Source organism: Schistocerca gregaria, chromosome 7 (genome assembly GCF_023897955.1).
Source record: "Schistocerca gregaria isolate iqSchGreg1 chromosome 7, iqSchGreg1.2, whole genome shotgun sequence".
Classification (NCBI taxonomy): domain Eukaryota; kingdom Metazoa; phylum Arthropoda; class Insecta; order Orthoptera; family Acrididae; genus Schistocerca; species Schistocerca gregaria.
The window spans coordinates 217,443,691-217,470,404 of record NC_064926.1 but is presented as its reverse complement, the minus strand read 5'-3'; the positions used below and the strand labels follow the sequence as shown (position 1 = coordinate 217,470,404).

The following is a 26,714-nucleotide window of genomic DNA, read 5'->3' as shown; positions in this document are numbered from 1 at the left end:
ATGACTGCCTGTCCAGTTCGTGTTATCACGTGCGTGGCATTTTCTCCGCTATTCGCGATAATACAAAATGAGCTGCCCTTCTTTGAAGTTTTTCCATGTCCTCCGTCAGGTCTATCAGTTGTGAATCTCACACTTGCACAGCAGCACTCCAGAAGAGGGCGGACAAGCGTAGTATAGGCAGTTTCTGTAGGAGACGTGTTGTATCTTCTAAGTGTTCTGCCAATAAATCGCATTCTTTGGTTTGCTTTCCCCACAAAATTATCTATGTGTTGCTTGCAGTTTAAATTATTCGTAATTGTGATCCCTAAGTATTTAGTTGAGTTTACAGCCTTTCGATTTGTGCAATTTATCGTGAAACAGAAATTTGGCGGATTCTCTTTAATGCTTATTTGGATGACTTCACACTTTTCGTGATTTAGAGTCAGCTGCTACTTTTTTCGCTATGCAGATATCTTGTCTAAATCATTTTGCAATTCGTTTTGACAATCTGATGGCGTTACATGACACCAAATGACAGGATCAACTGCGAACAGTCTAAGAGAACTGCTCAGATTGTCTGCTAAATCTTTTATGTAGATAGGGAAGAGCAGATGGCCTATAGCCCTTCCTTGGGGAACGCCAGATATTACTTTTGTTTTACTCAATTACTTTACATACACTCCTGGAAATGGAAAAAAGAACACATTGAAACCGGTGTGTCAGACCCACCATACTTGCTCCGGACACTGCGAGAGAGCTGTACAAGCAATGATCACACGCACGGCACAGCGGACACACCAGGAACCGCGGTGTTGGCCGTCGAATGGCGCTAGCTGCGCAGCATTTGTGCACCGCCGCCGTCAGTGTCAGCCAGTTTGCCGTGGCATACGGAGCTCCATCGCAGTCTTCAACACTGGTAGCATGCCGCGACAGCGTGGACGTGAACCGTATGTGCAGTTGACGGACTTTGAGCGAGGGCGTATAGTGGGCATGCGGGAGGCCGGGTGGACGTACCACCGAATTGCTCAACACGTGGGGCGTGAGGTCTCCACAGTACATCGATGTTGTCGCCAGTGGTCGGCGGAAGGTGCACGTGCCCGTCGACCTGGGACCGGACCGCAGCGACGCACGGATGCACGCCAAGACCGTAGGATCCTACGCAATGCCGTAGGGGACCGCACCGCCACTTCCCAGCAAATTAGGGACACTGTTGCTCCTGGGGTATCGGCGAGGACCATTCGCAACCGTCTCCATGAAGCTGGGCTACGGTCCCGCACACCGTTATGCCGTCTTCCGCTCACGCCCCAACATCGTGCAGCCCGCCTCCAGTGGTGTCGCGACAGGCGTGAATGGAGGGACGAATGGAGACGTGTCGTCTTCAGCGATGAGAGTCGCTTCTGCCTTGGTGCCAATGATGGTCGTATGCGTGTTTGGCGCCGTGCAGGTGAGCGCCACAATCAGGACTGCATACGATCGAGGCACACAGGGCCAATACCCGGCATCATGGTGTGGGGAGCGATATCCTACACTGGCCGTACACCTCTGGTGATCGTCGAGGGGACACTGAATAGTGCACGGTACATCCAAACCATCATCGAACCCATCGTTCTACCATCCCTAGACCGGCAAGGGAACTTGCTGTTCCAACAGGACAATGCACGTCCGCATGTATCCCTTGCCACCCAACGTGCTCTAGAAGGTGTAAGTCAACTACCCTGGCCAGCAAGATCTCCGGATCTGTCCCCCATTGAGCATGTTTGGGACTGGATGAAGCGTCGTCTCACGCGGTCTGCACGTCCAGCACGAACGCTGGTCCAACTGAGGCGCCAGGTGGAAATGGCATGGCAATCCGTTCCACAGGACTACATCCAGCATCTCTACGATCGTCTCCATGGGAGAATAGCAGCCTGCATTGCTGCCAAAGGTGGATATACACTGTACTAGTGCCGACATTGTGCATGCTCTGTTGCCTGTGTCTATGTGCCTGTGGTTCTGTCAGTGTGATCATGTGATGTATCTGACCCCAGGAATGTGTCAATAAAGTTTCCCCTTCCTGGGACAATGAATTCACGGTGTTCTTATTTCAATTTCCAGGAGTGTATATTACTACGAACTGTGATCTTTCTGACAGGAAAGCGTAAGTGGCGCTCCAAACGCGCCCTAGTGGCACAGCAAACGAAAGTTAGTGACACCGCAAGTTCTGCTCACCGTGCGTAAAATCTGTCGCATGGACATGGAAGCTGATTTCATTCTGGCTATGCTTCTGATTCGTAGGAATCACCGAACTAGAAGAAGATTCTGCGTTCATCCACTGGTTTTAGAAAGATGCAATCGTGGACCCTTTCATACATTTTTTGATGATATACAATTTGATGATGACAATTTTTTTCTTATTTTCATATGCAGAAAAACTCGTTTCAAGAAATTTTATTGGAATCAGCAACATGATTCGAAGAAAAGACGCTGCTATGAGAAAGGCCATTCCACCAGAAAAAAGAGACTAATTCTAAAAACGTTTTAAACAAAACAAAAGTTATTAACATTCTTCATCTTTATTCTCCATGTATACGTATTTGCACCCCTCTGTCGATAGAGGGCTCCCAATTTTAGCGTATGACATGGAGGTATGTAACGTAAGTATGTCAGTGCGTGAGAAACAGCATGCTTTAATCGAGGTCCGAATTCGAAGAGTTCGTATACACATTGAGCACCCTCTTCTTTAGCATGACAATACCTGACGATACACGAGTGCTGCGAAATCCGCAACATTCCGACGTCACGGGTTCACTGTCATCGATCGTCTTCCATACAGTCCCGACTTGGTCCCATTTGATTTTCATCTGTTACCAAAATTTAAAGAACAGCTTCGAGGACTTCACTTTGGTAGTGATGAAACGGTGCAAGCAGCGGTGAGGTTGTGGCGACGTCAACAGTGTCAGACATTCTGCAGTGACGGTATAAACACACTGGTCTCTCATTTGAAGAAATATGTTCGTCTCCGGAGTGACTACATTGAGAAATAAATACGTAGACAAGAAGAATAAAGATGTAGAATGTTAGTAAATTTTGTTTTATTTAAAAAGCTATAAGAGTTTCAATATAAAAGATTCGGAGGCACTGCTCAGCAGTACGTCTTCGCAGTTCAAAAAAACTGATTTTGGAGGCGGTCCGCCAAGACTAAAATCCTGGATTCAACTCTGATTACAGTCACTACTAATGACGAGGACAATGGATTCCTTTTCTGCAAAATGAAACCAGAGGATTTCAAAGGTCTTGTCCTCTAGACCACGGGCTGCACAGAGGCAACTTCAAAATAATTGTGTATGTCTGGCTACAAACTTCATATGATGACCCTACCAAGCAAAACGGAAGAAAAAGTGATAATATCCTGCAACCGTGGTTGTCAAAGCATTGTGAAGACGCCGAAAAGTACCGGGAAAATTAATCTGCACTAGATAACATTTCAGTTTCTGCTAATTTGCGCGATAAACTTCTGGCAATAAAAAGTGCCAAGATGGCAGCCTTGCTTGATGTGTGGCAGTACTTCCCAGATAAAAAAAAAAAAAACGCAACTGCTGTCTGTGACTACTAGACTGTACATCTTTAGCGCAACTACAACAAGAAAAGAGTCAAATTTTTCCGAATTTTTTTCTGCTACCTGTGCAGATTTGTATTACATTTGACACTGTGTGGTTTACCTGTCTTTTTACACTTTCTCAAAATACGCTTTCTATTTACGATTATGATCGTATAATTGAGGATAGTTTTCTATTATTCTACAAAACTTTATGTTAAGCTTTAAATCCTCTGTCATTTTGCCGGTTCAGATTACTGGAAACGGCAAGGTGCTACTTGAACGGGGCACTTCGTGGCAACAAATGGATGTGGCGCAGACCACGAACCGACGCGTCTCCGCCATTTCTCCATGGGCATTGCTTCATTTATTAGCGTGGAGGTGGCATGAAACAGCGTCACGTCCCCGCCAGACGACTGCGCCACGCCACGTCTGTGTGAGTTGGATCTCCCTGACTTATGCTTGTATCCGGCCTTGGCCAACAATCATTGTTTTTTAAAGAGAGTTGGCAATTGCCTCCCCTACGACAGCTGGAGGAGTTAAAAGAAACACATGTTTCATTACGGTGAGGTAGGTGCTAAGGTGCTCTTAACTCATAAATCCTAGGTTATTATGACCAAGTAATGTCAAAACAAAAAGAGCTGACAGGGTTTACTTACGCAGATCGCATGACCGCAGTGATGCTGTACCGAAGTGAAGTACAGTATTACATGGCATTCATGTTATAAAATGTGTGATGTACCGATAGTTAATAATATTTACATCAGATGGTGCTGCTAGGGAATTTATCAGTGGAAGAGAAGGAATTACCAACGAATAAATCCGTTACGCTCCTCTTTAACTGTATTTCTGTAACAGCTAAGTTTGATCTGGCAAACGTTATCAATTGTCAGGAAGCTAAGAGCCTCTCCTGTCCCTCATATTCCTCCAAAACACACACCTCGTCGATAAACTGTTTCCTCCTCCATATCTAATGTCTTCGTAAACAGGTGCCTTAAATAAACTCTTTCTGCTCTAATAAAACTGCTCGAACGTGACGTATGGCAACTCCATAGTGCACTAATGACAAAAAATCACGATCACAGGTGTTGAATTCTTAGCTGCTTAAAGTACAATACATGCAGCTGGCGAAGATTTTATGTTTCCTTGTGGGTAACTTTCGTAAGTTTTCCGTCAGTTGTAATAAATCATTAAGAATTATTGCTTTGTTGCATAAACATGTGTACGATAAGGAAAACTCGTGTAACTCAAGCAACTCGCATGTCATGTTGTTATCTAGCTTGCTTTAAAAAAAAATCGAATGTTCTTTTAACGGCCAGCAGTAGAAGACTTCTTCGTTTACAGCGTCAGCTGAAAAAGCTACAATACCAGAAACAACCTGCTGAACTCAAGAAACTTTACACTTACACCTAAGCGTCACCTCCATTTAAAACTGAACGTGTGTGTTCCAGACTGCGAGCGCAATATATACAATGATGTCAAAAAAAGTCATGGGATTCTTCCTGATAGGCTATCGTGTCCTTGCCTGGTGTAGTGCACCAACTCGACGTGGCATGGACTCAACAAGTCGTTGGACGTCCCCTGCAGAAATACTGAGTCATGCTGCCTCTATAGCCGCCCATAATTACGAAAGTGTTGCGAATGCAGGATTTTGTGTGCGAATTGACTTCTATTATGCCCCATAAATGATCGACGGTATTCATGCCACGCGATCTGTGTGACCAAACCATTCTCTTGAATTGTCCAGAGTGTTCTTCAAACCAATCACGGACAATTCTGGCCCGGTGACATGGCGCATTGTCATCCATAAAACTTCCATCGTTGTTCCGGAACATTAAATGCATGAATGGCTGCAAATGGTCTCCTAGTAACCGAACATAATCATTTCCAGTAGCTTGTACAGTGCATTGTTGACAACGTCGATCCATGGCTTCGTGGAGTCTGCACCATACTCAAATCGTACCATGAGCTCTTAACAACTGAAATCGGCACTCATCTGACCAGGTTACGGTTTTCCAGTTGTCTAGGGTCCAATCGATATCGTAACGAGCCCAGGAGATGTAATGCAGGCGATGTCGTGCTGTTACCAAAGGCACTCGCATCGATCGTCTGCTGCCACAGCCCATTAACGCCAAATTTTGCCGCACTGCCCCAATGGATATATTCGCCGTATGTCCCACATTGATTTCTACGTTATTTCACACAAGGTTGCTTGTCTGTTAGCACTGACAACACTACGCAAACGCATCTGCTCTCGGTCGTTAAGTGAAGGCCGTCGGCCACTTTGGCTTCTGTGGTGAGGGGTAATGCCTGAAGTTTAGTATTCTCGGCACATGCTTGACTCTGTGGATCTCGAAATATTGAGTTTCCTAACGATTTCCTAAATGGAATGTCCCATGCGTCTAGCTCCAAGTAACATTGCGCTTTCAGTGTCCGTTAATTCCTGTCGTGCGGCCATCATCACGTCGGAAACCTTTTCACACGAATCAACTGAGTCCAAATGACAGGTTCGCCAATGCTCTGCCCTTTTGTATCTTGTGTTCACGATACTACCGCCATCTGTAAATGTGCACATCGTTACCCCACGACTTTTGTGAGTCGGCCGGGGTGGCCTTGCGGTTCTAGGCGCTACAGTCTGGACCCGCGCGACCGCTACGGTCGCAGCTTTCGAATCCTGCCTCGGGCATGGATGTGTGTGATGTCCTTAGATTAGTTAGGTTTAAATAGTTCTCCGTTTTAGGGGACTGATGAGCTCAGAAGTTAAGTCACATAGTGCTCAGAGCCATTTGAACCAACGACTTTTGTGACCTCAGTGTAAAACGCTGCACAAAATTACGTAAATATAAACCCCATTCACAGGTAATGGTGGGTCCGTTGTTAACGACTTAACAACAGAGAAGATCAACGTCCTAACCGACCGCTGCGTCACTCTCCCCCAATGGCGTCATTTGATGCAGTACGGAGCAGCGCGGTCTCAGCACACCGCCTTCCCGGTCATTGTGTTTTCGTGACCCGGAGCCACTACTGCTCGATGAAGTAGTTCCACAACTGGCACCAGGAGGCCGATTTTAAACCCATTCCAATATTACCAGAGAGAAAAAAATCGCTAGCGCTACCGGGAATCGAACCCGCGTTGTCCGCATTGCAGTCAGCCGGCAAACCCCATATGTTTTGGTCTGTTTCATAGCTATTTTTCGTCGGCAGTTCTGTGCAGTTAACGTATGAAACCTCTCAGATTCCACCTATGAATACGTAACTCAGTTTTCTAATAACTATTACAGAGAGTGGCCAGTTCTCTGACTAAACACAATGTACCAGCTCCACTCAGTTACAGTGATGGACGTATTGGTACATGCTGTTCGTGAAGTTATCTTTATTAATTTATTTTTATTCATTTTACATACCCTACCAGCTGTTCTGATGAAATTGTTATTCCGTTCAAAGTATCCGATACCCCTCAGCTCCCAGTCTTTTGGTTTACCCTGTGAGTACAGTGGCCGACCGGGGTGGCTGAGCGGTTGTAGGAGCTACAGTCTGGAACCGCGCGACCGCTACGGTTGCAGGTTCGAATCCTGCCTCGGGCATGGATGTGTTTTGATGTCCTTAGGTTAGTTAGGTTTAAGTAGTTCTAAGTGACTGATGACCTTAGAAGTTAAGTCCCATAGTGCTCAGAGCCATTTGAACCATTTTTGAGCACAGGGACAACAAACAATGAACTTTTAAGAAGTTTATAGGTGGTTGCGTTGTTCTCAATACGCTTTTAAGAAACTTTTTATACTGTAATGACCAGTTTCGTACCGGTATTGCACCGTTCCCTCCTCCCCCCCTCCCCCCCCCCCCCCCAATCAGTCTTCTGACTGGCTTAATATGGTCCGTCACTAACACAACACCACTCGTGTGCCAGCCTTTTCATCTCAGAGCAGCTCCTGCAACCAACGTACTCGATTATTTACTGGACGTAGTACCCTGTACAGCTCCCTCTGGTATCATGAAAGTTGTTTCCTGATGTCTTAACAAATGTCCTATCACGCTATCCCTTCTCCACGCCAGTGTTTTCCATAAACTGCTTTCCTCTCCGATTCTGCGCAAAATCTCCTCATTCCTTACCTTATCAGTCCACCTAATTTTCAACATTCATCTGTAGCACCACATCTCAAACGCTTCGATTCTCGTCTGGTTTTCCCACAATCCATGTTTCACTACCATACAATGCTGTGCATCAAACGTACATTCTCTGAAATTCCTTCCTCAAATTAGGTCCTATATCTGGTACTATATCTGGTACTATAACTTCATCTACCTTACGACCATCAATTGATGTTAAGTTTTTCGCTGCTCTCATTTCCGCTGCTTCTTATTACTTTCGTCTTTTTCCGCTTTACTCTCAGTCTATATTCTGTTCATTCAATTCAGCAGAACATGTAATTTTTCTTCACTTTCACTGAGGATAGAAATGTCATCAGCGAATCTTATCATTGATATCGTTTCACCTTGAATTTTAATGCTACTGCTGAACCTTTCTTTTATTTCCATCAATGCTCCTTCGATGTAAAAATTGAACAGTAGGGGCGAAAGATTACACCATGTCCTACACTGTTTTTAATCTGAGTGATTCGTTCTTGGTTTTCCACTTTTATCATTCCCCCTTGCGCATTCGGGAGGACGACGGTTCAATCCCGTCTCCGGCCATCCTGATTTAGGTTTTCGGTGATTTTCCTAAATCGTTTCAGGCAAATGCCGGGATGGTTCCTTTGAAAGGGCACGGCCGATTTCCTTCCCAATCCTTCCCTAACCCGAGCTTGCGCTCCGTCTCTAATGACCTCGATGTCGACGGGACGTTAAACACTAACCACCACCACCACCACATTCCCCCTTGGCTCTTGTACGTGCTGTATATTACCCGTCTCTCTATATAGATTACCATATTTTCCTCAGACATTCGAACATCTTACACCATCTGACATTGTCGACTAAGCGATGATTTTTCTTGTTTCGCTTCCATTATCAACTGTAACATCAGAATTGCCTTGGTGCCTTTCCTAAAGCCAAACTGACCGTCGTCTAATACATCCTCAATTTCTTTTCCGTTCTTTCTTATTTTTGTCAGCAGTTTGGATGCATGAGTTTCAAGCTGATTGTGCTATAATTCTCGCACTTGTCAGCTCTTGCAGTTTTGGGAATTGTGTGGATGACATTTTCCCGAAAGTCAGATGGTATGTAGCCAGACTCATGCATTGTTTTGTTGCCACTTCCCCCAATGATTTTAGAAATTTTGATGGAGTGTTATCTATCCCTTCTGCGCTATTTGATCTTAAGTCTTCCAAAGCTCTTTTAAAATCTGATTCTATTACTGGATCCCCTATCTCTTCTATTTCGACTCCTATTTCTTCTTCTATCACATTAGGTAAACCTTCCCCCTCAAAGAGGCCTTCAATATACTCTTTCCATCTATCCACTCTCTCCTGTGCATTTAACAGTGAAATTGTCATTGCACGCTTAATGTTACCACCCGTGCTTTTAATTGTACCTAAGGTTGATTGAACTTTTCTATATGCTGAGTCAGTCCTTCCAACAATAATTTCTTTTCAATTTCTTCACATTTTTCTTGTAGCCATTTCGTTGTAGTTTCCCTGCGCTTGCTACTGATTTCATTTCTCAGCAACGTGTATTTCTATATGCCTGAACATTTTTGCACTTCCTTTTTCCATTCTTCCATCCTTTTTCTGTTACCCACTGTTTCTTCGCAGTTATCCTTTTTTGCATCTTTGTTTTTCTTTCCAACTTCTGTGATTGCCCTATTTACAGATGTCCATTCCTCTTCAACTGAAATGCCTAATGAGCTAGTCCATAACGCATTATCTATAGCCTTAGAAAATTTTAAGCGTATCTCTTTGCGTTTTTATTCGTCCTGGCTACTCTCTTAAACTTCAGCCTACTCTTCATCTCTATTAAATTGTGGTCCGAGTCTATATCTAGTCCTCGGTGCGCCTTAGAATCCAATATCTGCCTGACCATTATGTAATCTAATTGAAATATTCTCGTATCTCCCGGCATTTTGCAAGTACACCTCCTCCTCTTGTGATTCTTTAGCAGAGTATTCGCTATTACTAATTGAAATTTATTGCAGAACTCAATTAGACTTTCTCCTCTCTCATACCTACTACCATTTCAGAACTCAATTAGACTTTCTCTTCTCTCATTCTTATTACCAAGCCCGTATTCTCCTGCAAACCTTTCTTCTTCCGTTCCCTTCAACCGCTTTCCAATCATCCATGACTATTAGGTTTTCGCCTCCTTTTACACACTGAATTACTCGTTGAATATCCTCATATACTTTCTCTACCTCTTCATGTTCTACTTGCGAGTTGGCACGTATAGCTGAACTGTTGTCGTCGCCCTACATTCCTATTCATAACGAATGCTACTTCCGTTATACCATTTTCTGCTGCTGTAGAGATTACCCTATACTCATCTGATTAGAAATCCTTCTTCTTTCCATTTCACTTCACTAACCCCCGCTATGTCTAGATTAAGCCTTTGTATTTCCCTTTTCAGATGTTTTAGCTTCCCTGTCACTTTCAAACTTCTGACATTTCCACGCTCCGACTCGTAGAACGTTATCCTTTTGTTGGTTACTCAATCTTTTTCTCATTGTCACGTCTCCATTGCCAGTCCCCTCCCGGAGATCCCAATGGGAGACTACGCCGGAATCTTTTACCAATGGAGAGATCATCATGACACTTTTTTAAGTACAGGCCACATGTCATGTGGATATACAATATGTGTCTTTAATGTCGTGGTTTCCTTGGCGTTCTGTATCCTCGTGCCGTTGATCATCCTTCCGCCTTCCCACCCCACACTTGTTCCAGTACAGTAAAATAAAGCTTATTAGAAGTGTTAATTGTATACTGCCCACAGATTGCGCAATATTTACAGACAGCGTAGTATATTTCCGAAGTTTTTAATGTTCTCAATATTAGTACGCAGCCTCTGTGCCTCTTTCCTAGACTGTCAATATTATTGCACATCCGAGGAATATTATCGATTTTATTGACCGTCTAGAGGTCGCTTTAGAGGAATGTTGATGATGATGGAGGCGCGGCGTGCGGCATTGTAGCTGTATTTTGTATATCATCTGATGAGATTCAGGCGTAATGGTCTCAGAAAGGTTGGTAAACGCTGAACTAAGACAATGATGAAAGTCATTCTGAAAGCTAAGTCGCAACATGTCGGATACGATATCCGAGCTTTCGATTACTCCGACGGTCATAAGTAAAACTAACACCCACCATCGTTTCTTAAATGCGAAACTGAATAAGTAAGACACGATAGCAATCACAAACGCAGAGAATAAACAAAGAGCAATCCTACGCCCCTGCTCCTGGAACCGTGCCCCATCGTAGACCAGCTTTGTGACTTCCGGCATTCTGTGGTGGAGTGGGGAGTCTGCAAGAGGTGTCGAACGGTACTGCGATGATAGGAGCGGCCAAAGCGTCTACACGGGGCCACCCGGCCACCGAACGCTCTGACAGCAACAATGAAGCAGCAAAACTCGGCGCAGAAACGATTGGTGTGCTGCTTCCATTGCCGGAGACCGTTGGAGAAAACCGTATCAAGTTTGAAAATGACTGCTGAATAATGTAAAATAAAATCTAGTCCAGTACTTAGCCCTCCTGAATCTTTACTACTGTGATCTCGTTCTGGTTAATCTTTACTAATGTGACACAGCACAACTCTTCCCGGACAGTCAAGGCCCAGGAGTACCTTCAGCCCACAGGCGTCACTGTATGCGGACACAGAGGGCACGTGGTCAGCACACCGCTCTCCTGGCCGTATGTCAGTTTCCGAGACCGGAGCCGCGTCTTCTCAGTCAAGTAGCTCCTCAGTTTGCCTCACAAGGGCTGAGTGACCCCGCTTGCCAACAGCGCTCGGCAGACGGGATGGTCACCCATCCAAGTGCTAGCCCAGCCCGACAGCGCTCGGTGATCTGACGGGAACCAGTGTTACCACTGCGGCAAGGCCGTTGGCAATGAAGCACAATGCGGCACAAATACTGACTCGTGCCAGCCATAAATGCGACTGGAGAGGCGTCCTGATTTGCACACACCCCGTGTTCTTCATTTTAGTAACCAGTTTCCTCATTACATTTCCTCCAAATTGAAATACTTATCGTTTTATGAATGCAGTGACCGTTGAGATTAGCAGCAGCTTGGCTATGAACAAACTCTTTCTCCATCTCCTCCTACATTTCAGGCATCTGACCCTGCCACTTTTTTTTTATTCGTTTGGGTCTGCAACTTTACATACGTCAGATAATGATATTATTGTAAAGAAGATGCAGAATACCTGTAATGTAATTACCAGTCTTTATTTCACGACAGATCTGTTTCGGCTTTCATTGCCATTTTAAGGTCGTCTGCGAATACAATGTTGGTGAGATCGTTTACGAACATAATACGCCTTGCACATTTGATTGATTACATATTGCTGCTTACGTCTAATTGAACTTGACGTCCATATTACATCGATAGTAAACCGTCACGTAACTGTCAGTGTTCAGTTGTTTGTAAAATTATGTAATTGTAATATTTGTTACACGTTAAATAATGTTTTGATAGTGACTGGAAAGTTCTCTTACTATGACGTTATATGTTCACAAAGCATATGCACATAGACAGGAATGATGCTATCTCCCATTGGTTGGATTTCGGCGTAAAAAACTTTGTTGAAACACTGGAACATGAAAAGAGATAAAATTAAAAACAAATAACACACAACAAGCAAAATAGCCTACGTCGAAATCCAACCTGTGGAAAATAACATTATCGCTGTCTATTTGCATATACTTTGTAAACATATAACATCATGGTAACAGAACTGTCAAATTACTGTCAAAACATATTCAATGATAAAAAATATTGCAAATAAGTAATTTTATCAACAACAGAATACTGATAGCTACGTGACAGTTTACTAACGATGTAATATGGGTGTCAAATTCACCTCGACGTAAGTAGCAATCTGCAATCAATCAAATGTACAAGGCGTTTTATGAACGTAGATTATCTCACCAACGTTAAATTCCCAAGTTACTTTGACAGACAAAAATGGACAATCGATATGGAGCGAGTGCAGTCATTGATTCATGAATAGCTGCGATACGAAAACTAAATTTTTCTTTGCATTGGACAATACGACATTTTTATGTTATTTGCTAATTACTATGCTTTTAAAGATCTATATTGTGCACGTAGCCTCCTGCTGACGTGCAAGTTACATGGATTCATGAGGTTGTCTCCATACCTGTTCCTGTCCATACGCTCGACACAATTTGAAACGAGACTCGTCCGACCAGGCAACATGTTTCCAGTCATCAACAGTCCAATGTCGGTGTTGACGGGCCCAGGCGAGGAGTAAAGCTTTGCGTCGTGCAGTCGTCAAGGGTACAAAAGTGAGCCTTCCGCTCCGAAAGCCCATATGATGACGTTTCGTTGAATGGTAAGCACGCTAGCACTTGCTGATGGCCCAGCATTTAAATCTGCAAAGGGGTTCCGCTTCTGTCACGTTGAACGATTTTCTTCAGTCGTCGTTGGTCCCGTTCTTACAGGATCTTTTTCCAGCCGCAACGATATCGGAGATTTTATGTTTTACCGGATTCCTGATATTCACGGTACACTTGTGAAATGGGCGTACGGGAAAATCCCCACTTCGTCGCTACCTCGGAGATGCTCTGTCCCATCTCTTGTGCGCCGACTGTAACTACGTTCAGACTCACTTAAATCTTGATAACCTGCCATTGTAGCAGCAGTAACCGATCTAACAACTGCGCCAGACACTTGTCTTAGATAGGTGTTGCCTACGTGTCTCGCTCTTTTAATAATCATGCCTATTCCAGTTTCTTTGGCACTTCAGGTATTAAGTGTTGCAAAAAATTAATGGTCCTATGCCACTCTTGAGGGATGCGTCCGAAGTTACGTCTAGGTCTTAAAATTTCTTTCCGGTGAGAACTTCACGCTGTGTTCTGTCTGCTCTTCCATCAAGTCGCAAAGATAGTCTGATATTTCGTACGACCGTATTTTGCAAATTAGGAGACATAGCTGAACTGCATCGAACGTCTCTAGAAGTCAAGAAAAAGGACATCAGGGGAATTAAAATAACTGAAGAATCACGTAGGTTTCAACTGTTCGGTTGCAGCGAGCGGGAAGAGAGTCCTGCAGCTGCACATATTTTGTTCTGGGACAACGTATTGTCTATTACGGGGCTTTGCTTCTGAAAACGAAAAGATTTGTGGAGCAGTTCCAGTTCAATTTTCAATTTTCGCTTCTGCGTCAGTCTTCTGGTCGGTTTTCCGAAGTTCACGGAGTAGTTGTTTACTTACACTCTTAAATGGCTGTACAAAGTTCCTTACTAATGTAATATTTTTATTCCGGGTCTAATAGCTCAGCGGACTTTTCCGTTGGCAAGAAGCTAAACTGGACACCATTTCGTAAACATATATATCGATAGGTATGTAAATATCGAGTTCCGCGTTCTGGCCGTCGACCAGTGTCTGTCAAACTTTTTTGCTCAAGAACCAATACTGATGTTGCAGAGTAGTACCTCTGGCAGCAAATGTATCGATTTTATTATTAATTGCTAACATATTTAAATGAGTGAGCCCATAACAGACTAGCTGTAATAACAACTGGCCGTTAAAGAGTCTGCATCATTCGGAACATTTCGCGTCGACTGTCCTCTGTTTCGGATTGCTGCCCCCTTCAGTGACCCGAAAGTTGTGACGCTGTAATTGCCTGACGAAGTGCTGTTGTTTTGCCTGTATGAGCTAATGATTAATTGTTTAGTAACAGTGATATTACACTTTTATTTAAAGGCTTTATGCAACGTGAATGCCGGTCACAAATAATTTCTAAATGCTTTGAATGTAATTACTCTTCCACTCAGTCCGTTGCATTACAACAGACTTAATTTACTTTCATATTCATTGCTAAAAATGTGTATCGCATTTGAAGGTGACCGCCTCCGTAATTCACATTCACGAATCCATGTTGCTTCTGTGTCAAAATTTATACGATTGCAACCCCTCTGCCCCTGAGGTTAGGCCAACTTCACGTAGCTCACGGCCGGATTCGCCAACTTCAGTTACAATTAAACATATCTTAAGGTGCTACTGTCTCTGTAAGTACAATCATGTTCAGAAAAACACCTTGAATGACTAGAGATAAGACGTTCATATTCGCAGGATATGTACATTAGTATGTTCTGCAGAAATGATCAGCATTTCAGCCACCTCAGTTCAGCATGTGCCCTGTTGGTTATTTGGCACAGGGTCCGCCATTGGCCCCGATAACTTGTTCCATACTTGATGGCATCGATCCGTATAAGGCACGAATGGCGTCCTGTGGCATAACCTTTCATGTTGCATTCACCTTGTTCCAAAGTTCACCTGTGGTGGTTGGCATTGGGTCATAGCGTTGCACTCGTCATTTTAATCATACCCCACATATTATCGACTGGTGACAAGTCCGGTGATTTGGGGGGTGAGGGCAAAAGGCTGACGTCCTGTGGTAAGAGAAGGCATGTATTTGTACTGCAACATGTTGCCGTGCATTATCTTGATGAAAAATGGCGTCCGGTCCGGGGTGTTGTGCAGAAAGTGCTACAGGTTGCAGGATGTCATTCACTTAGGTCACCCTAGTCACAGTGCCCTGGACTCGCATCAACCGTGATTTGTGGTTGTAGCCAACAGCACCCCACACCATAAGGCCTCGAGTTGGTGCTGTATCTCTTGAGCGAATGCCGTCACTGGCCGCGCGGGATTAGCCGAGCGGTCTCAGGCGTTGCAGTCATGGACTATGCGGCTGCTCCCGGCGGAGGTTCGAGTCCTCCCTCGGGCATGGGTGTGTGTGGTTGTCCTAGGATAATTTAGGTTAAGTAGGGTGTAAGCTTAGGGACTGATGACCTTAGCAGTTGAGTCCCATAAGATTTCACACACATTTGAACTTTTTTTGCCGTCACTATGAAGCCGCTCCCCCTGTCTGCGGCGAACCATAATGCAACGCATTTGCCTGAAAACACTGTCTGGCGCCATTCCTGACCCCTATGACGCCGTTCCATACACTATTGCCTCTAGCATGTTTCGGAACATTCGTCAAAGGTAAGCGGAAGACGCGCACGTAACCTATGCCGTAATAAATGGGGACGGACTGTCACCCCTTACAGCGTACGATGTGTTACACTGTTCCACTGTTGCGCCAGAGTTGAGGAGCCTCGAGATCTGTCTTGCAACACCATAGGGATGATGTGACGATCTTCTCGGGGGGTGGTCTGGGAGGTGCGAGCTCGTCGTGTTCTACAGCCTTCCGTGAACCATTCTGCATACACCCGTTGCACTGCCCAAACACAAAGCAGCAATTTCCCGGATGGATGCATCACACTCTCTCATGCTAATAATGCGCCCACTTTCAACCTCAATGAATTAATAGTACGTATCACACATACACTTCCGGCGCAATCTGCACGTCTCCTAAAATCCCACTGATCCATTACCGGAGGCACATTTTACCGGTAGGTCATGCTGACTTGAATCTGCGGGCCGACATGGTTCAAATGCTAATCTTTTCATACTGATGCACATGTCCTGTGAATATGAACGTCCCATCTCTGGTCATTATAGATGTTCCGTTTCTTCTGAACATGAGTGTATTTCTGTTTGTTACTGAACAGGAAAATTACACCTCTAAATTAGTTGACATTTTTGGATTCGACTGTTCGTTGCTAGATGCATATTATTATAAAATACGGCTGACAACCGAGGGCCATACGAATATCTGATTAGGGCCGCATGCGGCCCGCGGTCCGCAGTTTGACGACCACTGCTCTAGGCGGACAAATCGATTCCGACCGACCGCCGTTTCATCCTCCACCAATTGCGCCACTGGTATCGGTACGGAGGGGCATGTGGTCACCATGCCGCTCTCCCGCTCGCTATCGGCTTTATTGATGTTGGAAACCCATTGACCACCGATGACAATGTCAAGAGAATCAAGACACTGGTACGCAGCAATAATAGATTTTTCAACGCTTCCGGAATGGTTTCGCTTCCGGAATGGTTTCGCGAACAAGGAGCGGATTTCTTCCGTCGCGGAACTGAACGATTAGTCGAACGTTCCGAGCGGTTTTTAGCGAGACCTGGTGACTATGTCGAAAACTAGTGTCATGCATATGTGTCACTTTGAAGTGTAGTGTAGTATTCAGTAAAAGTTACTTGGCCTGCCATAATAAGGCGTAACTTACTTTTTGAAGTCCCTTCGTATAATGGCAAACGCGCTTTCCTTTGCGTGTCTCAACTTGCCGATCCGCGCACAAGAGAGCCGAGTTGCCTCATTACGGCAGACTGATGTTATTGTGCGTGTGGTGGCCTTATCTGGGAAAACCAGTGGCACACAGTGGAAGATTTTCTTGTCGGGAGCTTTGACCACTAGCTGATGAACTGACTCGAAGCTTCAACCTGCCACTAACCCTCCACATATATCCGAATTTACACATTATTAAAGTGAAAAAAAGTTAATTCTTGCAACAGTAGATGTCTGTGCAGATCGCCCAGAAGGCTTTCAATGAGTAATGCCAAATGCTGCGCTTCCGAAAACGTAAAAGTACCCTGACAACTTCTTATAGATTCTAATTTACGGCGTTTACACTTGTGCATCATCTGTAACCTCTTAAGGAGACTTGACGTGAGCGTATTTCTTATGATTGATCGTGGTAACGTCGGTACACACTTATCAAAAACTCAAATCAAGCCAAGTTTGAAACGTGCATAATTTGTCATATATCCTTCAAAGCAGATGACTTACATGACGGTAGTATTGCTATCACATCGCTGAAACACAACACTGCGTCCATGACACCATTTTGTATAGTTCAGAGGCCCACAAATTCTGTTTCGGGCAAACGTTCTCCCATGGATGCATTTATCTCGCCAATGTGTGATAGCAAAGTCTCTGTAAGTAGGTTTTATAACATTTGTTGTCTAAGTCTCTATAGACAGGTTTTATAACATTTACTAGTGACATTGATAAGAGGATGTTTGTATCTTTATACATCACCATTTACACTACCTCCTTGATATTTACACAGTGAGTCGAGGTCCATTGGGCAGATAGCAGTGCTGTGAGAGAAGGTGGCCCACACAGCTTTTCTCATTTTTCCTAAATTATTAGTATTTCTCCGTTTATTCTGTCCATACAGTCTACACGGACAAGATCTCTGTATATAAAAGGCAATGTCCTGATTGACTGATTAACTCATCATCACCTAGCCCGAACCGCCAAGGATAGGAACTTGAGATTTGGCGAAGGTGTGGATCTTACACTGTAGGCGTCGTTTATGAAGGGATTTTTCAGAAATTCCAACCCTAAGGGGGTGAAATAGGAGATGAAAGATTTTTTCTGAAAAATGTCTTTATTGAGGCAATTTTGAATCTAGACCTACGAAAATTGGTATTTAGTTTCTCGATTAGAAATAAATAAATGAGTGTTTCAGCATTTCTTGAAATTTACAAGAATTACTAAAGTATTTTAAAGCTCCGTCTATGGACATTGGTATTTGACTTTTCCGTTACAAATAAAAAAAGTACGTTTTTCAGTGTTTTTGGAAATTGAACCCCTATGGGGGTCAAATAGGGGGTCGAACGTGTTATGAAAATATTTCATTGTGAAAGTATTTACAAAGCTTCTCGGTTAAAGATTAAAAAAATACGTGTTTCACTGTTTTTAGAAATTCAACCCCTGAGGGGGTAAAATAGTGTCAGACTGATTCACCGACTCATCATCGCCCAGCCCAAAGCCCAAAGGACATAAACTTGAAGTATGGAGAAAGTGTGGATCTTATACTGTAGGAATCGATTAAGAAGGGATTGGCCGAAATTCCACTCCTAAGTGGGTGAAATAGGTGAATAAAGGCTGTGTAGGAAAGTTTGTCACTGTAAAGGGAATTTTGAAGCTAGAACTACGAAAACTGGTATTTGATTTTTCAATCAGAAAATTAAAAATGCTTCTTTCAGCATTTTTAGAAAGTCAACCACTAAGGGGGTAAAATAGTGGGTGAAAGTTTTTTTTTTAATAAATGATTACTAAAGAACTGTTAAACGATTTTTAAGGTTACATCTATGACAACTGGTATTTGACTTCTCGGTTAGAAACAAAAACAAAACAAAAAAACAAGAAACTGCTTCAGTGTCTCTGGAAATCCAGCTCTAAGAGGGTACAATACGGGCTGATATTTTTTAAGAAAATATTTCGCTACATTAAAAAATTTTAAAGTTAAGTTTATGAACATTGGTATTTCACTTCGCGGTTAGATATAAAGAAATATTTTTAGAGGATAAAAGATGCTATGGAAAAGACTCCACAAGAACGCAAAAGGCACGAACTTGGGACTCCAGTTACCAAAACCGAGATTTGATCAGGAGTACATTCGGGAAAGACCATGCTTAATCGGCTTTAATTTGCGTGAAAAGCTTAGAAGGTGTCGCAGTTTGTGAACAACATAAAAATTCGATTAAATAAAAATAAAAAATCTCTGCAGGCAATACAGTCTACGCGAGTGAAACAGCGGGAGTTATGCTAATATAACACTACACACAATACCATTACTTCTTGAAATCAAGCATCACCTTAAAATCACTACGACGACTAATAAATAAATAGAACGCTGAACCGTTTTTTATGTGTTACCGTCATTCACTTACCACCTGGGCAACCAGCTTGGAAACGGGTGCTCAAAGAATAAATAATAGTGAAGACAGAGAAAGTGTACTACAACCGGGATAAACACAGCTGAATTGAGGAAAGAAAGCGTGTCGTTTGGAATATTCTCTCTCTTTCATATCAATATATACCAAACAGAGAAAAATATACATATTCTACTTCAGAAAGGACTTGGATATAACTTGTTGTTGTTGTTGTCTTCAGTCCTGAGACTGGTTTGATGCAGCTCTCCATGCTACTCTGCCCTGTGCCAGCTTCTTCATCTCCCAGTACCTACTGCAACCTACATCCTTCTGAATCTGCTTACTGTGTTCATCTCTTGGTCTCCCTCTATGATTTTTACCCTCCACGCTGCCCTCCAATGCTAAATTTGTGATCCCTTGATGCCTCAGGACATGTCCTACCAACCGATCCCTTCTTCTAGTCAAGTTGTGCCACAAACTCCTCTTCTCCCCAATCCTATTCAATACCTCCTCATTAGTTACATGATCTACCCATCTTATCTTCAGCATTCTTCTGTAGCACCACATTTCGAAAGCTTCTATTCTCTTCTTGTCCAGACTAGTTATAGTCCATGTTTCACTTCCATACATGGCTACACTCCATACAAATACTTTCAGAAACGACTTCCTGACATTTAAATCTATATTCGATGTTAACAAATTTCTCTTCTTCAGAAACGCTTTCCTTGCCATTGCCAGTCTACATTTTATATCCTCTCTACTTCGACCATCATCAGTTATTTTACTTCCTAAATAGCAAAACTGCTTTACTACTTTAAGTGTCTCATTTCCTAATCTAATTCCCTCAGCATCACCCGATTTAATTTGACTACATTCCATTATCCTCGTTTTGCTTTTGTTGATGTTCATCTTATATCCTCCTTTCAAGACACTGTCCATTCCGTTCATCTGCTCTTCCAGGTCCTTTGCTGTCTCTGACAGAATTACAACGTCATCAGCGAACCTCAAAGTTTTTACTTCTTCTCCATGAATTTTAATACCTACTCCGAAATTTTTCTTTTGTTTCCTTTACTGCTTGTTCAATATACAGATTGAATAACATCGGGCAGAGGCTACAACCCTGTCTCACTCCCTTCCCAACCACTGCTTCCCTTTCATGCCCCTCGACTCTTATAACTGCCATCTGGTTTCTGTACAAATTGTAAATAGCCTTTCGCTCCCTGTATTTTACACCTGCCACCTTCAGAATTTGAAAGAGAGTATTCCAGTCAATATTGTCAAAAGCTTTTTCCAAGTCTACAAATGCTAGAAACGTAGGTTTGCCTTTTCTTAATCTTTCTTCTGTTATAGGGTATAACTTAAGACACTAAAAAATCCGTTAATTTGATGGATTTTTACTTCCTGTTTTCCTCGGAGACTCCACGCTTCTCCTTCTTGGGACGATTGTTCTCAAGGAGATCCTGTAGATGCCTACTGATATCACTTTTGGGAAGGTAAAGAAATGACGCACATTCTGACCTCGGCAACAAAGCTGATACGATCTCATATGGCTTACTGTAATATCCCAGAACGAATTTTTGTTTCGCAGCGGAGTATGGGCGGTTTGAAATTCCCTGGTAGATTTTAACTGTGGGCTGGGCTGCGACTCCTCTCTCCTGGTTTTAAACTTACAGGAACTTCGCGCCTACCTTGGTGGCCCAGCATTCCTGGCACAAAACAGTGCAGGAGAGTTTCTGTAAGGATTGGAAACGAAAGAGAGAGGTACTGGGAGAAGCGAAGCACCGACAAAGCGTCGTGAGCCGTGACTGAATAGCTTAATCGGTAAGACCATTGACCGCAAAAGACAAGGTTCTGAGTTCGACTCCACTCATGCATACAGTTTTCTACTAGGAAGTTTTATATGGATAACGGTTTGACCGGACCATGGAAAAAAGTGTTTTCGGTAAGGAACAGATATCATCCCGTCTCATGTTTGCTTGCCTTGCCGGTATTCTGTGGAAAAGTTGACTGCTGTAACGACCAATCGGGCATTAGTCTTGCCTTCTTCATATCTCGTTGCACCGATATGTATGTGGTATCTGGTCAGAAGTTTCCGGACATCTATTAGTGTCCACCTTTCGCCTTTTGACCGGTGTGAACTTCTCTTGGGACACTTTCAGTGAGGAGTCCGTATCTCCGTCGAAGAATGGCAGCCCATTCTTCCTCGTGAACCGAAACGAGAAAAGATAGTGAGAAACGCTGGGGTCTGCAGTAAAGTCGACGTTCTAACTAACCCAAAATGGTCCATTTCGGCGATATTATAGTCCACAAATTATTGCCTGCTTTATGACTGGGTGCATTGTCATGCTGAGGAAAGCAAACATCGTCTCCGAACTGTTTCTCTAAAGTTCGCAGTAGAGTATTTTATTATTGAGACAGGAAGAGTGACACAGAAGTCCATAGTAGTGTATTACACAAATTTATAGATGCGTATTTGAAGTCTTCACAGTCCTTTCGGTCGGATATAGTTGTCTAGCAAAAGCGCACGTCTAGAAACCGACTGGTCGCGGGATCAAATCCCGGTCGGAATACGGAAGTTTTCAGTGTACGTTTAATCTAGCCTTCACCTCTGAAGTATGTAAGGAATCGCCAGGAACGACTCGTGGTTCAGATTCCATGTTAAACTGTAGGTCTGCTTTCCCCAGTTGGATAACTGGAGACTCGAATCGCCGGAGGAGCGTCCAATTGTAAGACTTGCACCTGGTCATCGAGCCACACGCAATACTACTGCTACTACTACGAGAGCTACTACTACTACTAATAATAATAATAATAATAACAACAATAATAAAAATATTATTTTTATTGTTACTATTATTATTATAATTTTGCAAACTGTTACAATCACGTATTTTTGTTGGTGAATGATACAGCCAGCCACAAATACGTTCTAAATGTTTACCGGTTTCGAGCTACCATGCCCATCTTCAGATATCTAATACTTTCCTTACATAGATGTTTTTATCAACATCATGTCTGCTCCACACTGCGAAAGAATATTTGAGTATTTAGTGCCACATTATCTGTTGTTGCATTAATAAAAATACACTAATGGTTGTGTTCACTTGCATACGTTCCAGAAGATGGAAATTTATTTTGTTGTGGTCCATGTAGTTTTCTAGCTCGATGTATATGTTCTTGAATTCCACCACAACACACTTATTGTAAATGTTACTAATATATTACTATTCTTAAAATACGTGTTAAGCATCGCACATGTGTTATGCACTTAATGTTTTTATTTACAATGCAAAGTTTATCATTAAGCAAAGATACATAGATAGTATCCATTAAATATTGATCAAGGATGTAAGTAGAGCAAAGATGATGTGTGGGATGAGCAAAATGTAACATGTTAATAACAGAAAAATGTTTGCACCTTAAGCATAAACTTATTATTAAAAGACAGTACGATAAATTTTTCTTCAGTTCTTTTTTTTTATTACTGTCAGTGGAAATTATTGACGAAATACTTCAAAGCAACCGACTGCATATTATAAAGTAGACACGTGTACACAAATTTATACATACAAATATTTGATTATTTTATCCATCTCAAGATGGGTACAGTAGCCTGAAACCGCTTATGTCACTAAAATAAAATGTTTGAAAATAATTTGTGGTTGATTGCGTCATTCACCAATTGTCATTAACAGCCACGGTGTTCACAAGATCCAACATTAAAATAATCAAGTATTTGTATGATTGACTGAGTCCAAATGACTTTTGGTATCTGTATACAAAAATTTACATCTCTGAACATTTAAAGCAATTGTGAGTGTCTGCACCATTTTGAAATCTTATTGAGATCTGAGTGAATATTTGTTCAAGTGTTTTCAGATAGGTGATCACGTGCAAAAGGGCTGAAATTACTATTAAAACTGTATGTCAGGTCATTTAATATACACCGGAATTTACACGTACATGTATTGATGACTGCCCATCCAAGATAACGTGCTGCGTCCTCCCTACTAAGAAATCATCGATCCACGTTGCTGGCTGCAGTTTGTACAGCGAGAGATGATACCTGACGTCTGGAAATACTGTCGTCCGAAGAATGCTAACTCATTTTGCCACAATTTAGAGCGCATTCTGGTTACAGCGAACACAAACAAGTGAAGAACCGTATGAACTATGAACTCGACTTAAGGTTTTTATTGTCTGAGACCAATCCGAATTCAAAAACTGCGAAACGTAGGAAATACCACCGGTGTCACTGACATAATTTCTTGATTCCAAAACATCCAAATACTACTTGTATTTATTTGACCATATTTTATTTTTCTGAAAATAACAGTATTCAATATTTTAATTAATTAATCTGATACTGATATCGATCAGCTGTGATAACTGTCGTCTGCTAGAACTGCTACACAGGAAGGATAGTAATTATCGCAATTTTGCTTATTGTTCATGTATATAGTGTGGTAGAAAAAATACATGTTCAAATTTGTAGGGTATTCGGGGGTAGTCCGAGTTCTAAATTTAGCACACAAGGCTGCCATCTCAGACAGAAACAACCGCTCTTACCTGGCTGGGCTTGAAATTGGATGGTAGGTACGAGTACGTCATTCCTAGCCAGGCATGGGCAAAAATATCGAAATATCGCTACCTTCCCATATTAATGTTGATATATACTCTTTATCGATATTTAAATATTCGATACACCGGTTATTTGAATTAAATACTGAATCTCGAAGGCTATATTTTTTATTGTCTGTATCTTCTTGACTCATAGACTCTATAGTTCTTACCGGCAGATTTCTTATCCATTCCAGCTACTAACTAGCAATCTTTGTAATCTGACAGTAACTGCTTTACAATGGGCTTAATTTAATTTCATATTTAGTGCTAAAAATGAGCTCCAGTTTGAACATGAATGGAATCTATAGCTTACTGCATATTCATGAAAGCTTCTCACTTCCGTGTGTCATTTCCCCATTCCAAATGATAGGTACGAGGTGCAAAATGCACGTTTGATGGTAACACTGTATGAGAATGGTGGAAATTACCACTCACTGCTCCCGACTTTGAGGCAGAACATGCGCTCCCCTCACCCCCTAAGTGCCTGAATCAAGAGGAAATGGACGCACTGTAAAAGTAACGTAGACTCGACACAAAAATCACACACAATGCTGCACTGGTATTTAATGGAAAATTGGCTCTGTTGTCTAAAATTATAATCATAAGTACAATATTTCGTGCTCAGAACACTTATTAAAAACTTTTCACTCCCAAGACTTCTCTCGAGTCAGCCATTTCGCTTCTGACCCGTAGTATGTCAGGCATATCTAGCACGAACAGTATTTCCAAGAACGGTGGCACTAACTACGTGACTGCAAGCTTAGACATTCCTATAACAAACCTACTCCGACAAGAGTGGAGCATACAACGCCTTCAACTGATTTAGAGGCGTCTGTAAAAAAATTCTCTACTCACAGGAGTATTAGACAGACTACTTCCTCTGGAAATAAATACTTCTCTGGCCACAGCTACAGTTCTAGGGATGCCGGATCAAGCGCATTCACTTTGACTCTCCCTTGCAGAGTCAACTGCGATAGCGAAAATAACTAAGGAAATTCGTTCCGAGCATGGGCGGATGGGTCAATTGTCTCCTGAACACAGAACTTCACCTGTAACACAAGAGGACTCTAACAAGCCTTCAGTTTGATCACGACATGAAAAGCTTTTGCTTAAAAGCTGAGTCACACAAGAAATTCCGAGCTCTGACTCTGTGCCCAGAGAGCTAAAATAATACCTCGATCAACCACACTTAGGACGGAACTGTGAACCTGTAAGTTTCTGGATTAATAGTCATCATTTCACACCCATTTCGTCAGAAATTTCTCAAAAGTACTTAATATACTAAGGCTCTTTTGTTTCGTCCGAAAGTGTGACTTGCTTAATAAGCTTTGTTGTGCCATGTAACAGAAGCAGACTGACAGAGAACGTACATAAAGAAAAAGAGTTCTATTAATGTCTATCGCTGATGATTATTTGTCCTCTTAAGTAGTAGTTTTTTAAATCTACATTTACGCACATCCCCTACAACCCATCGTACGGTGCGGGGCGGAGGGTATCGTGTACCGGTCCTAGTCATTTCCTTTCCTGTTCCATCTGCAAATAGAGCGAGGGAAGAACGATTGTCTATATCGCTCCGTACGAGCCCTAATTTCTCGCATCTTATCTTCGCGGCCCTTGCGCGAAATATACGTTGGCGTCAGTAGAATCATTCTGCAGTCTGCCTTAAATGCCGGTTCTTTAAATTTTTTCAATAATGTACCTCGAAAAGAATGTCGCTTTCCGTCCAGGAATTCCCCTTTGAGTTCTCGAAGCATCTCTGTAAAACTTGCGTGTTGGTCGAACCTACTGGTAACAAATCCAGCAGCAGGCCTCTGAACTCCTTCGATGTCTTCCTTTAATCCGACCTAGTACGAATCCCAAACACTCTAGCAGTACTCAAGAATAGGTTGCACTAGCGTCATATGTGCCGTCTCCTTTACAGATGAATCACACTTTCCTAGAATTCTCCCAATAATCCGAAGTCGACCATTCGCCTTTCCTACTTCAATCCTCACATGCTTATCCCATTTCTCATAGCTTTTCAACGTTACGTCCAGATATTTAAAGGACACGATTGTGTCACGCAGGTAACTACTATTAATACTATATCCGAATATCGCGGGTTTGTTTTTTCTACTCACCTTTATTAACTTACACTTTTCTACATTTAGACCTAGATGCCATTCATCAGACCATCCGCAATTTTGTCTAAGTCCTTTTACGGTATATCCTCGTACAGTCACTCAACTTCGACACCTTACCTTCCGCCACAACGTATCAGCAAATAGCCTCAGAGAGCTGTTCACACTGTCCGTCAGTTTTGACGATACCCTTGCCTTTGATGAACACGCGCCGTCAGTGACAACATACTGGTTTCTGTAACTTTCGAAGTCGCCGAACTACTCACATATCTGGGAATCTATTCCTTATGCTCATACCTTCGTCAACAGTTTGCAGTGGGACACAGTGTCAAGTGCTTTCTAGAAATCAAGGAATACAGAATCTGCCTGTTGCCCTTCATCCATGGTTCGCAGGATATCATGTGAGAAAAGGACAGGCGTTTTCCAGTCTCAAGGAAATTTATTGTATTCGAACTGAGGATAAGTTCAAGAATTCTGCAGCAAATCGGTGTTAAATACATTGATCTGTCATTTCGTGGGTCCGGTCTTTTATCCTTGTTCATACAGGAGTCACTTGCGCTTTTTGCTTGGGGCTTTGCGCTGAGCGGAAGATTCGCGAGAGATTCCATCCGAACCTGACGACTTATTTATTTTCAATTCTTTCAGTTCTTTCTCTACGCTATGGATGCCTATTACCATGTCCTCCATA

The 26,714-nt window shown here is 42.6% G+C and overlaps 1 protein-coding gene across 1 annotated transcript in view; it reads right to left on the bottom strand.

The window, feature by feature from the left end:
* Positions 1–26,714, bottom strand: part of LOC126281499 (multidrug resistance protein homolog 49-like) — a 135,150-nt gene that overhangs the window by 70,132 nt on the left and 38,304 nt on the right. The window lies entirely within an intron of this gene.